The sequence below is a fragment of the Bombyx mori genome, chromosome 3, assembly GCF_030269925.1.
Source record: "Bombyx mori chromosome 3, ASM3026992v2".
Classification (NCBI taxonomy): domain Eukaryota; kingdom Metazoa; phylum Arthropoda; class Insecta; order Lepidoptera; family Bombycidae; genus Bombyx; species Bombyx mori.
The window spans coordinates 8,350,780-8,365,099 of NC_085109.1; the positions used below are offsets into that span (position 1 = coordinate 8,350,780).

The following is a 14,320-nucleotide window of genomic DNA, read 5'->3' on the forward strand; positions in this document are numbered from 1 at the left end:
GAGGAAGCAGCCGAAAAGATGTTCGTACTGTGGCAAGAAAGGCCATCTTCAAGAAGTTTGCCGTAAAAGATTGTCAGAGGAAGCAATGGGAAAAAATATGTCCTCAAGCGAAATTGTACAGATAAGCTGTTATGGTTGTGGAGCACCGGGGGTATTTCGCAGCAACTGCAAAACGTGTAAAAACAATGAAACGCCGCCAAAACCAGTTTCATTTTACGCACTACAAACTACCATTAATAATGCCAAAATACCAACCATTGAAATCAACGTGAAAGGCGAACATGGCTACGCACACATTGATACCGCAGCTAAAACTAGTATGGCAGGTACACATTTGTACAAGACACTAGTATGTCAAGGTACTAAATTTGACGAAAAGCCAGCTGACGTCATCCTCGCTGATGGTACCAAACGAATAACGAAGCTACTAACTGCTAAAGTGGATGTTGTGGTAGGAGGACGACTTTTACCTATCACATTTTCTGCAATGCCAGAAGCAGAAGACAACAGAACCCTGCTTGGTATAGATTTCTTGGAGAAGTTTGGAATTGTTCTAAATTTACCCCAACGAGTGTGGTACTTCTTGGATGATCCAAAACAAAAATTTCAGTTTATAAGATTGTCAAGCGACATAGTTCCGTTAAAGGCAGCTAGATCGCTGACCTTTAATGAGAGACCTTGCAAGATTGACAACGGTGAAGCGGGTTTGAGTGATTTCCTAAAATACGCTAAGGAGTTAAAGATGCTTTCACCAATGAAAAATACTCCTTCACCACTTCACAGCGAACATGGTGATATCAGTCCCATCCCAACCAAGAAAGCCCGTTATGCATTGGTAAAATTGGACACACCGCCACGACCAGTGCGACCACGTGAACCAGCCGATGCAGCATCTTGTGTTGATCCTCGCATTACTTATTTACCAATAAATCCTATAAACATGTATTCTTTGGACATTTATTTGAAACCTCACGAAGGCTCTGTGTTCACAAATGAAGAACGAGTAGTATTCAATGATCTACTTCATGAATATAGGGACATATTCAATAAAAACGGAAATCCCACACCGTTCGCAGTACATAGAATAGACACGGGAACACATCCGCCTATTAGTGTTAAGCCCTACAGATTGTCACCAGCTCGACAAACACAACTTAGGGAAAAACTTGATGAAATGATTAGTAATGATATAATCGAAGAGAGTGATTCACCATGGGCAGCACCCGTTATTCTAGTACCAAAAGGGGATAACGACGTTCGAGTTTGCATAGACTATAGAAAACTAAATGAAATCACAAAACCAGATAGGTATCCATTACCACGTATTGATGACCTGCTTCATCAAGCAAAGGGGTTGCCATATATGTCTACACTCGACTTACAATCAGGATACTATCAAATAGTGGTAAATCCAGACGATCAAGACAAAACAAGCTTTATATCACCGTTTGGAAACTTTCGTTTTAAAAGAATGCCATTTGGATTACGAAATGCTCCAGCAACTTTTCAAAGGCTAATGGATAAATTTATACAAGGCTTAAAGACAAAGTACACACTAGCATACTTAGATGATTGCATAACAAGAGCATACTCCTTTAAAGAGCATGTAGAGAATCTGCGAGAAATATTTAATAAGCTACGTGAGTATAATCTCAGAGCTAACAGAAACAAATGTAAATTCGGGTGCACAGAAATAAAATACCTAGGACATATTATTGTACCTGAGGGAATAAAGTCTGACCCAGAAAAGGTATCAGCAATTATGAAACTCAACAAACCCAAAACAATGAAACAATTAATGTCGTTTCTCCAAACTGCGTCATGGTATCGAAGATTCATAAGAAATTTTGCACAAATTGCACAACCTTTAACCAATCTAACAAAGAAGAAAGTAAGTTGGAAATGGGAGTCAAAACAACAAGAAGCTTTCGACAAATTAAAGCTCGCTTTGACGACTGCCCCAGTCTTAAGACAAGCTAACACTAATTTACCTTTCACAATTAAAACAGATGCAAGCCAGTATGCTATAGGAGCAGCTTTAGTGCAGGGGGAGGGAGAAGAAGAACACCCAGTAGAATACGCAAGTAGACTCCTGAATACAGCTGAATGCAATTACACTGTAACTGAGAAAGAAGCATTAGCCATAGTTTGGGCTATTTCAAAGTTCCGAGGATACATAGAAGGAACAAAATTTGTGACTATAACAGATCACCAACCGCTGAAGTGGTTAATGAACCTAAAAACTCCAACGGGTCGTCTACCACGTTGGGCACTCCAGTTACAACCCTATGATTTCCAAATTAAGTATTCTCCAGGACGAACTAATGTCGTGGCCGACACACTATCTCGACCACCATGTCAGGATCATGATGAAGATTGTACCATTTGTCGTATAGATCTCGAGATGCCGAAACCTAATGAAAAACATTTAACAGACGAACAATTAAAAGATGAAGTTCTAAAAAATATAATTGAAACTTTAGAAGAAGGAGGACATTCCATAAACTATGCTGAATATGTTAAAAAAGGATATATACTACATAAAGGTGTTTTGTATCTTTACACTCCAGAACAAGACGACGAAAATGCAAAATTAGTAGTCCCTTCTCACGAAATAACTAACGTCCTTAAAGCGTTTCACGATTCACACACTGCTGGACATATGGGAGCAGAAAGAACTCTTCAGCGAATCATAAATAAATTTTATTGGAAAGGGCAACGAAAAGATGTCATAAAATACGTGAAAACGTGTGAAGAATGTCAGAAATATAAACCTTCAAATCAGAAACCAGCAGGTTTATATCAATCTACTCCAAATACCCAGAGGTTTGAAGTATTATCAGTAGACTTGTTTGGTCCGTTACCAAAAGGCCTTTCTGGTGAAAAATGGATATTTATAATAGAAGACATGGCTTCACGATGGGTTGAAATGTTTCCGTTGAGAGAAGCTACAGGTGAAAGCTGCGCTTTGATTTTGCTAAATGAAATATTTCTCCGATACGGATTACCACGAAAAATTGTTTGTGATAATGGAGTACAGTTTATATCGGCAGTAATGCAAAAACTTACATACTGCTTAGAAATCCAACAAGTTTTCACTCCAGTATATCATCCTGAACCAAATGTAGTTGAAAGAAAGAATAGAGACATGAAAACACAAATAGCTATAATGGTTAAAGACAAACACAATTTGTGGCCGTCAACACTTCCAGCTATACGATTTGCAATGAATACAGCTCGTTGTCGATCTACATGCTTTTCACCAGCCTACTTAACGTTTGGAAGAGAATTACGGACACCGTACGAATTGACTCATGACCTTAGTTCGATAGTAGCATCTGAAAATTTTCTGGCAGAAATCACACCTAAGCTAAAACAACTAGCCCAGGATTTGAAACTAGCAAGAGAAAATGCAGAGATCAACATGGATGAAGCTTGTCATAAATCAAATAATAAGAGAAGACCAGACCCAGGACATAAAGTTGGAGACCTAGTCTTAATAGAATCCCATCCTATTAGTAATCTTAACAAGCAATTTTCTGCCAAATTTGCACCAAAGCAAGATGGTCCTTATGTGATAATGAAGAAACACGGTACTTCTACCTATGATGTTGCACACCCAGATTCACCAGATATATCAATTGGGAAATACCACTCCTCTGCAATGACAAAATTTGAGAAGAGAGCTGATAGCATAGTTCAGCCGACTTATCCAATACGTCGTCGAGGACGACCACGTAAAACCTAAGGTGCTGATACTCTGTCGAGACGACTTTAGAGTACCAGAGGGGGAGGATATAGCAATGCTACATTTTACCTACAACGCTGCACTGTGACGCGCTCACTCACACAACGATAACCACGAGTAATCTACGCATCGCCACCCCACTACGACGTCAACGATCGCTATTTAAGAGGCCGCAGCACGCCAGTTATCACATTCGATAGCTAGACGGCAACGAGTGCGATAGCCCCGCAGTCCACTCGTCTGCCCAAGTTTAATCTGAGCGGTAGCCCCGCAGCCCTCAGAAAAAGCATCAGCTAGGAGGTTAAGGAACGCGGTAGCCCCGCAGCCCGTTCCAAGAACCACCCTTAGGAATTGTACGTTTACCTTCATATCTACATATCCGTGTGTTTTGTATAATTTGTTACATGAACGAATAAAGTTCCTGTTTACTCAGACATCAGTTATTTTAATTCATCTGGCAACATCATAGGTCTTATTTTTCGGGCCGTTTTTGAAGCGCTAATCGCGAATCTAGTAGTATTATTGATCGAAGGTCTAATGTCAAGCTGATACAGAATTTAAAAATGATATTTGGCGGCTGATGTAATGCTAATACCGCAGCAATTCATTTTTCACCTCACTTAATTTTAATAACATGAGAATACTTAATAAAGATTGGTGCAAAAATGAAAAAACAATATGAATATTCGCACACGAATAAGGTTCAAAATTCAAATATAATATCGTAATTTTTTCTCATATTTTTCAGTGAATTAATACGATAATACCGTGAGTCATAATGTTAGATGGAATAATTCCAAATGTATACATTTTTTATTATTTATTGCCCTGACTAAGAACAATAGTAAAAAGATGAAAAGTAGAGGCATCTTATAATTTGAAACAAGCCAACGGTATCAATATACTTAGTCTGGCCATAAATACTGTTACAATTAAAAATAAACAAAATATTACATTTGAATTTGGAATCTGTCATTTTTATATGATTGCTCATTGAGTTTTCTCATTTTGGCGCCAATATATTGTACAATATTTTGGGATATTAAAATGGAGTGGGGTGATAAAGAGAACCGAATCGCTGTGATTGCATTACACAAAGTAGGTATGGGAGCCAAATGCAATTTTTAAAACTCTCCATACGCTTGGTATTAGTCAAATGTTTGTGTACCGGGCTATTAATAGGTGCAATGAGACCTCCTCTGTTTGTGACAGAAAAAGATCTGGCCGTCCACGTAGTGTTCGTACGAAAAAGGTGGTCAAAGCAGTAAGGGAAAGAATTCGAAGAAATCCTGTCCGGAAGCAAAAGATTTTATCTCGGGAGATGAAGATAGCACCTAGAACCATGTTACGTATTTTAAAAGACGACTTAGGACTTGCAGACAGACTTGCCTATGCGAGACATACTGGTCATTTCTTAACTAATAATTTAAAAGAGAATAGGGTGATAAAATCGAAACAACTACTGAAGCGGTACGCAAAGGGAGGTCATAGAAAAATTTTGTTTACGTATGAGAAATTTTTTACAATTGAGCAACATTTTAACAAACAAAATGACCGTATTTATGCTCAAAGCTCTAAGGAAGCTTCCCAATTAGTCGACAGAGAGCAACGTGGGCACTATTCGACTTCAGTGATGGTTTGGTGGGGTATTAGCTATGAAGGAGTGACCGAGCCATACTTTTGTGAAAAAGGTATCAAAACATCGGCACAAGTATATCAAGATACCATTCTTGAGAGGGTAGTGAGGCCCCTTAACAACACCATGTTCAATAATCAAGAATGGTCCTTCCAGCAAGACTCGGCGCCAGGTCATAAAGCTCGGTCTACGCAGTCTTGGTTGGAAACAAACGTTTCGGACTTCATCAGAGCTGATGAAGACTGGCCGTCGTCTAGTCCCGATCTTAATCCGCTGGATTATGATTTATGGTCAGTTTTAGAGAGTACGGCTTACTCTAAACGCCATGATAATTTAGAGTCCCTAAAACAATCCGTACGATTGGCAGTTAAAAAATTTCCCATGGAAAGAGTGCGTGCTTCTATTGATAACTGGCCTCAACGTTTGAAGGACTGCATTGCAGCCAATGGAGACCACTTCAAATAAGCTTTTTATACTTTAAATTGTTTTATATTTACACACTGTAAAAGTAATAAATATTTATGACAAGACTAGGTATATCAGGGGCATGAGCTAATGGTTCATTGACCATCCCATGAAACTTTTCGAATTAAAGTTTTGAAAATTTGAGCTGCAATAATTTGTCATTAGCAAACAAACTGTCTATCAGGGCAGGCAGAATGTTCTAAATTGCGTTTACAGCCTCAATTAAGTCTGGCACAATTCGTCTCGCGGAGTTGTAGCAGTTGCCGCGTCAGCGAGTTCAAGGGCATAACAAGTCTTCGTGACTGATCGTGACGGACTTTATTCGCCGGAGGCTGTTATCTAAATTGAAGCTAACGTACAGTAAATTTGGCAATTGCGATGGAAATACACATCTTTTCAAAATTATTTTGGTTGTGTTGGGTTAACATCAAGAACCCCCTCCCCGAACGGAAACTTGAGGTTCGGGCTCCTGCGCAGAAAAAAGTTTAAGATCAAGAAAGAACTGTAAAATCCACTCACACTTCTTACTCGAAGTTCCTAAATTTTGTACAGTAATAAGATTGTCACTACTAAGATTGTAACTAGGTATTACAGTATGGCATATTCAGGATAACCCAGGATGGGCCTTAGCCTGGTCCATATTTATATTATGATAAATGTAACTATTAATAAAAACTTAAATTTGTACATTAAACATTAAGGACTTGTCGTGTGTCAACCTCATGTCGTGTCGGATCTCAACCGTGTTTACGAAATATTGGTAATAATATGATATACATAAAAAAGCATTGTTGTACCATGTTATACTGAAACTATGTCTGAAGGAGTACAATTTTATGATACATAGTAGCTTCGTTTAAATTTAATGATTTTGAAATCGACATTGGTTTTTCGCAGCAATTTATACAATCCAAATTTTTTTTTTCTCCGAGTGAAATAAATTTTCGGATAAATTTTTTTTAATGATCTTGTCCAGACATTATTTAAATTTGTAGTCCAAAATTAAAATTTACCATAAACGTTACAGATGAATTTTTTTAATACCACAAATTGAAATTCTGATGCATTTATAAACTTGTAAAAACGGCTATGATTTACTTTTTATCACTTTTCACTTTACTTTCCAAAATGTTAAAAACAAATCAAACTAAAACTTCAATTTCCTTTACAAAGAACAAAACGCACATTGTCACTTCTCAAAATGAAATGAGATTCCAGTAGCTATAAAGTTTAGGATTTCCCTTCTTGAACGCAATTCAAAGAAAAAGGCATATTTCTAAAACATAATAGATTTTTTTTAAATCGTGTTATACTAAAACTGTGTTACAATTACCATCAAACGAGGTTAATAGGAATCGAGGGGTGAATGGGGATAAAATTGGGATTATATTCGTATTAATAACTCAGAAAATCTACTAACCATAGTCTGTAAACTGGCAAAAATGTACAGAAGAATAGTTCTTTTTTGAACTGGCAACACTTGTTTGACATGAAGATAGAAATAATTGTCAAAACAACATTCTGAAGTTGCTTGTTTGGAAATACCGTTAAAGTTCGATCGATTTAAACATTGTTTTTGTGATTTTTGTATCGAAATAACTAAGTATATCAGCGAGTTTCATGTTTATTCTGGAGTCTGGATATCATAATATAAGTACAATTGAAAGGCTTTTGAAATCTTAAAATTGTGGGTATTTTACTAACTCATAATTTTTTAACATAGAGATTTTTCGGTACGCCTCGGGGCTCATTAGGTACGGCTGGGGGTCAATTGGGATAAGGTATCTAATAAAGTGACGACGCAGTATATCAAGAGACAACTAGTCCCCTAGCGGGACTATAGGGGACAGGGTTGTCACTTGGTTTATGAAGTACCTAATTACCTATTGGGGATATAATTATGAACATTTTGAATTTATAGTGCCAGACGCAAAAAGTAATGTGTTAAAAATTTACATTTTGGCTATTTATACGTGTTGTCTGTGCCATTGTAGCTTCCAAGTAGATGGATCGATTTCGATGCGTTACCATCAACCGTTTTGAAGATCGATCGCAGCTTTTTTTCGTAATGGGTGAAAGGATTTAATAATGTGTCGGGAGATTTTTGCAATTACGTAGTCACCTATTTTACTAATAAAATCTCTTTTAAAACGACATAAACTTACAATTACCAGTAGATTGAGCCAAAATATAAGTTCAGGAGCAGCAGTCTCGCCAGAGGTGATAAAGGTATCTTTCAATGAACTAGAAATATCGCTACAAGGAATTTCTTTAGGTAACATCGTCAACTATGATGAAACTAATTTGGTTGAAGACCCTGGCAGAAAAAGAGTTCTAGTAAAAAGGAGTAAAAAGTATTTAGTTTAGAGCGTATTATGAATCACACAAAAGGTTCAACCTCTATTATGATGGCTACAGCTGCAAATGGAACCTTACTGCCACCATATGTGGTATATAAAGCACATGTCTATGATACATGGAGATAAAATGGGCCAAAAGGTTCTCGTTATAATAGTACCAGTTCTGGTTTGATTGATGGATTAACGTTTGAAGACTGGGCGAGGACTATAGGCGGGCCCATAGACATCTACGACGTAAAATGCGCCACCCACCTTGAGATATAAGCTTTAAGGTCTCAAGTATAGTTACAACGGCTGCCCCACCCTTCAAACCGAAACGCATTACTGCTTCACGGCAGAAATAGGTAGGGTGGTGATACCTACCCGCGCGGACACACTAGAGGTCCTACCACCAGTAATTTCGCAAATTAAAATTTGCGATTTGATTTTTATTACCCGATGTTATTTCTTCACCGTGGAAGTCAATCGTCAACATTTGTTGAGTACGTATTTCATTACAAAAATTGGTACTCGCCTGGGATTCGAACACCCCGTGCATTAGGAGTGGGTGATATAAATCGTATATAGATTCAATATCTATATATCGCAGCAATATCGTTGAATCCGATATCGCCCCGCACGACATCTATATATCGATATCAGCCGATACACGATATTGCTCGATGTGATGCGCATCGGCATATCGTACCGATTCGTGAATCTAAATCTATATTTCGATATCAGCCGATACACGATATTGCTCGATGTGATGCGCATCGGCATATCGTACCGATTCGTGAATATCAGCAATATTCGTTTGGTTCGTATCGAATCGGCCAGAGTGAGTGAGCGCACGATAGGGATATCATGTGATGAATGAAACAGAAACAGGCATTATCCATACAATTGTAAACCTTATATTTAAGTCCATATGTCTGTAGATTATTCTTAGCGTATCAGCAGGATACAATTAAGGAAAGAAGTTTCAACTTTCGACCCTAACTTGAATGCAGTATAGCCTATTTGCATCGTTGAATTTAATTTCACGCGCTTTGACCTTGAACTAGAATTTTTGGACAAGTGTTTATAAATACTTAAAAGTTTTTTGTGTTTGATTTTTAAAGTACACATTTTTCTATTTTTAGTTGAATCCAAATAATTGAGTTTATTTCTTGTGTTTGTATTAAACTTTTGAAATCTACACTCTTTTGGTATATTTTGTAATTTTAAATTAAGACACAAAAGACTAAAAACTGAAAATAATGTAGCCAGTCCTAAGCTGTTGTTTGTGAAGTGCTGTGTCCTGTGAAGGAAAGTTTTTTTGATATTTATATTTTCATGTTCTTTTTATTACTTTAAGATCATATTATAAATTGATATCAGAAAACCAACCGTATAACGTTGACTTAAATCTATATCTACTACGATATTATATCAGCGTATCGTTTCAAATCTCAAATATCATGAATCGAGAAAATCTACTAGCATCCATCAATATATAGATTCAGAAAATATATAGATTCAATATCCGATATTGATCCTCGATATATAGATACGATTCGATACGCGGCAAAACCGATATTACCCACTCCTACTGTGCATCGCTCACAACACGAATGCACCGGACGTCTTATCATTTAGGCCACGACGACTTCATCGCTAGATTGCCAAGTACAAATCCAGAAGCTAGAAATGAGAACTTCAAAGATGCAATTGATCAAACGGTTCTTTCTATGCTCAAAGAAATGAGGCATGGCACGGGAAGTTTTAAAATATCATACAAAAAAAGAAGATAGAAATTATTCCTGGAAGAATTGTAGAAAACATAATCTTAACAAAGGAATCAGACAGACCTTGATAAAACAAATGAATCATGTGATGATGAGAGAAATACAGAAGAGATTCTGGATAATAATTTAAACATATTAGAAGAAACAAGTCCCAGCAACGTCAGAAAAGCTGATAGTAAGTTTACGAAGATGAAACAAAATAAAAAGACACCAAAAATAAAACCAAAGAAAAAACTTATTCTAGAAATAATGAATTTGGCACAAAAACTGTAAACGAAAAAGCCTCAGGTCAAGAACTGAAGATTCAAAAAGTAAAATGAAAAAGGCCGACAATCTGACGCTTGTAAAAAAAAAAACTAAAGTAAATACAAAAACAGTAAGTGACACGAAAAAAGATATCGAAAGGTAAAGAAGATAGTACAAAAATAAACGTGCCCAGCATAATAGAAAAGTCAGAACCGACATTTTAAAAACCATTTGATCCACCAGTAAATAATAATAATAATCAGCTAGTCGATGACACCATTAAGCAAAGCGATTATGCAATGCATTTTAATATTAAGTGTATTGATCTGGATATAAATACACTGCCTATTGTTTTCGACAACTTTTTCACTATGAACGAAGAATTGAAATTATCTTCCTTTACGACGCTGTAGCGGATTGAAGTGCAAGATCATAAATAAAAAACATTAACGTGAAAAAAGACTACTTGAAAAGAAGCCAGACTCTCCAAATAAAAGATATAAGATAATATCAAAGAAAATTATAACTAATTAGTAGGAAATTAACTTTCGACATTTTTAAGATGAATTTTTTAATGTTGTTGTTGATTTCAAAGTATTTTTTAATTGTATTTTTTTTTGTCAGGAGGAAATCGCCGGACTTCCGCCCTCCACTGGGGATGGAGGGTGGGGTATGTCAGAGTCGAACTGACTAAAACCTCCTGTCGCTCAACAACCAACGTCCAAACCTCGCATGAGACAGAACTCATGAAGAGGCAAAGGGGGGAAAGTGAAGCGTTTAGTGCGGAGCACATCTCTCCCATCACCCTCCCCCTCGGGACGCCGGACTGGCGGTCGTCGGCGCCACGACCACCAGCCCTCTCGGTCGGCAGGCTATCTGAAGCCCGCCTAGATGGTGCCAGTTAGAGTGAGCTATCCTACGGAATACCCCGCTGGACCAGAACCAGCGTGGGTCGAGGATAGCCGGCCTTCCATCACCCAGATGCTCTTGCGTAAAACGCGTGCAGAGCAGCTTGCACGTCGTCTTCTTAGGCCCCCATCACGGTCCCCAGACCGACATGTGAGGGGGACCCGAAACACTTAAGAGGGCCAGGGCTTGGGCGAGATCCGCCTCCCTGGCCCCCGCTCGACGGCGGCGGGATTGTGCGTCTCTCACGCGCCCCGCTGCCTCCTTCTGCGAGGTGGTGCACTCGCAGAAGTCGAGCATCGCCTTCCACGACTCGTCGTCGCCGAGCATCGATGCCACAACACTCGGCAACGACAAGTCGTTTCCTATTTTTGCGACGAGGACACGGCGCCACCCCTCCCATGCGGCGCAGGCAATAAGCGTGTGCTCCGCCATGTCCAAGTCGCAACCACAATGGTGGCACTCTGCCGTCGGCTCGGCTCCGATCCGGTGCAGGAACTCACCGAAGCAACCATGCCCAGTGAGCACCTACGTGAGCTGGAAAGTGAGGCGTCCTCTGTCACGATTCACCCAATCCACAAGGATCAGGCGAATCGCCTCGACGGTCCTACGACCAGCCGAAGGATCAGTAAGCCGTCTGGACCATGACTCCAGCACGGACCGTCGAGATTGGGCCCTCCGCGCTCTGACCACACTGGAGCTGGGACGCGCCACGCCCCGGGCACGAAGGTCAGCCCGCCACTGATAGTCAGCGGCGAGCGCCTCCGCTTCCAGAACCCAAGGCGGCGTCCCAGCCAGTACACACGCCGCCTCAAAGGAGATGGTGCGATAACCACGGATGACCCTGACCGCGATGTTGCGTTGCGGCCGTTGCAAGCTTCGCCACCCCCGCGGCCAGGGACTGGCCCCACACAGGCGCCCCGTATAGGGCCATTGATCGCACCACCCCCGTATAGAGACGGCGCGTCACCTGGTCAGGCCCCCCGACGTTGGGCAGAAGCCGGCTTAACGCACCGGCCACCCCCAACAAACGAGGGACCAGGTTCTGAAAGTGAGCACGGAAGGTCCAACGACTGTCCAGAATGAGGCCGAGGTACTTCAACTGCACCCCGACCCCGATACGGACGCCTCCAACCACGATATGGGCATCGACAGGTGGCACTCTCCGGGGCCTGTGGAACCACATGGCCTCGGATTTACTGAGCGCCACGTCGAAGTCCAATCTCCTGATTTTGCCGACGACATGCGCCACCCCAGCGGTAGCAAGACGGGCAGACTCAGCAAACCCCCCCCCCCCCCCCCCCCCCGCCACGACCAACGTGTCGTCTGCGTAACAGATTACACTCAGGCCCGGGAGGAGGGCACCTCTCAGCACCCAGTCATACCCGATATTCCACAAAAGGGGGCCGAGCACCGACCCCTGTGGAACACCGCGCACGACCGGGAACCGGTGCAGGATCCCACCGTGTCCGGTACACGTGACCGATCTGTCCTCCAAGTAGGAGCCCATCAGCCGGCGAAGGTAGGGAGGCACTCCATGTCGTTCCAGCGCCCCCCCATCACGGACCAGGGCAGGGTGTTAAACGCATTGGCGATGTCGAGCGACACCGCCAAAGCCACCCCACCCCTGGAGACGGCCTCCTCCGAGAGGGCCCGCACGCGAAGGATCGCGTCTACCGTTGAACGGCCCTCTCGGAAGCCATACTGCTCCGCCGACAGATCGGGTCCCACCCTGACCAGATGCTGGATGATGCGGGCCGTCAGAATGCGTTCCAGCAGCTTGCCCACCTCATCCAGCAACACGGTGGGTTTTTAATTGTATAATTTAATTGTTACACGAGCCTGTTTTCAGTTAAACTGATATTCTGATTTTTATATAAAGAGAAAACTGATTTTAAGATTAAAAAATGTGACTCGGTACCCCCTATAATTATGACTCATTAATTTTATATTTGTATTATTTAATTACTACAAGAGCCTGTTTTTAGTTTAACTACCTAAGGAATATTCTGATTTAAAATCGGATATGAAAGAGAGAACTAATAATTTTTAGATAAAAAATGTGATTGATTACCTTTAAGTGTTGACAGTAATTTCTATTGTTATTACATTATATGTATCTAAATTATAATAATATGTTCATAAAATACTAGTTTTCATTCCAAGCATTCCTACTTACCCACATATCTACTTACATTATTTCACTCTTAATACTAAATAACTAGGTACCTATCTTAAGTACCTACTTATCTTACCAAAATTGACAGCCCTAGCAGTTTTCCCCTATAATGCCAATTATCGTACCTGATAGCCTCATTTCGTGTTTGAATAGGGACGACCTATAATTTGAAGAAAATTTAAAAAACTGGATGATTCCGTGTAAAGTCAATTCTTGTACCGTGTAATATCGAAATTTCATACATGAGTGATGCCTGTGCTTATCATAGTGTTTTGGCGTCTAATAAGACGAAAACATAGTCCACGATTTCTTCAGAGACATTATCCAAGACAAAGAACGAAACACAGAATGCATTGATGCACTTTCAGTCAGGATAAATAATATGCAGTGATGAGCATCTCCATTATTACAGAAGTTACCAGACTCACGATGGAAGTCAGCTTTGACTTCCTAAGTTCTATGCATGTATGTATGAAAATTCACTAAAAGATTGTAAATATTTGTTATACTGGAAATATCATTCAACTTGATCTTTTGTTTGTTCCAGATAATTTAAAAACAACACTTAAAAAAACAATGTTATGTGTTGTTTCAAGACAAAGGCACCTTTCATGGATAGACATTATGATAAGCTAAGTTAAAATGAAGGAATGCTTCCATTACGTGTATATAACAGAAATAATGAATCATTGGGAGGCAGAGCTGCAGAGATAGTGTTAGGTAATGTAATGTTTTGTCTGTCTAGTTGACATGTAGATGTAGAAATTTGATTAAGTTGGGTCGGTTAATATCCATAACATTAGGGGTTAAAGTATGAAATTGCCGATTTGTACTGAAAAGTTGAAATTCGTTTTTATTTTTCATTTAACATATTTTATTTAATCAAAATATCTCCCATTATTATCTATATAGCCCGGTTACATTATCTCTGGACCTGGCGAAAAGAATACATAGAATCAATAATGAGTCGAACCAAAAGCGATGTCATTATTAAAAGAAACTAGGCCTTGC

At 39.9% G+C, this 14,320-nt stretch overlaps 1 protein-coding gene across 8 annotated transcripts in view; it reads right to left on the reverse strand.

Annotated features, from left to right (window-relative positions):
- The window catches only part of LOC101736421 (protein split ends), a 108,000-nt gene that overhangs the window by 63,717 nt on the left and 29,963 nt on the right, over positions 1-14,320 (reverse strand). The window lies entirely within an intron of this gene.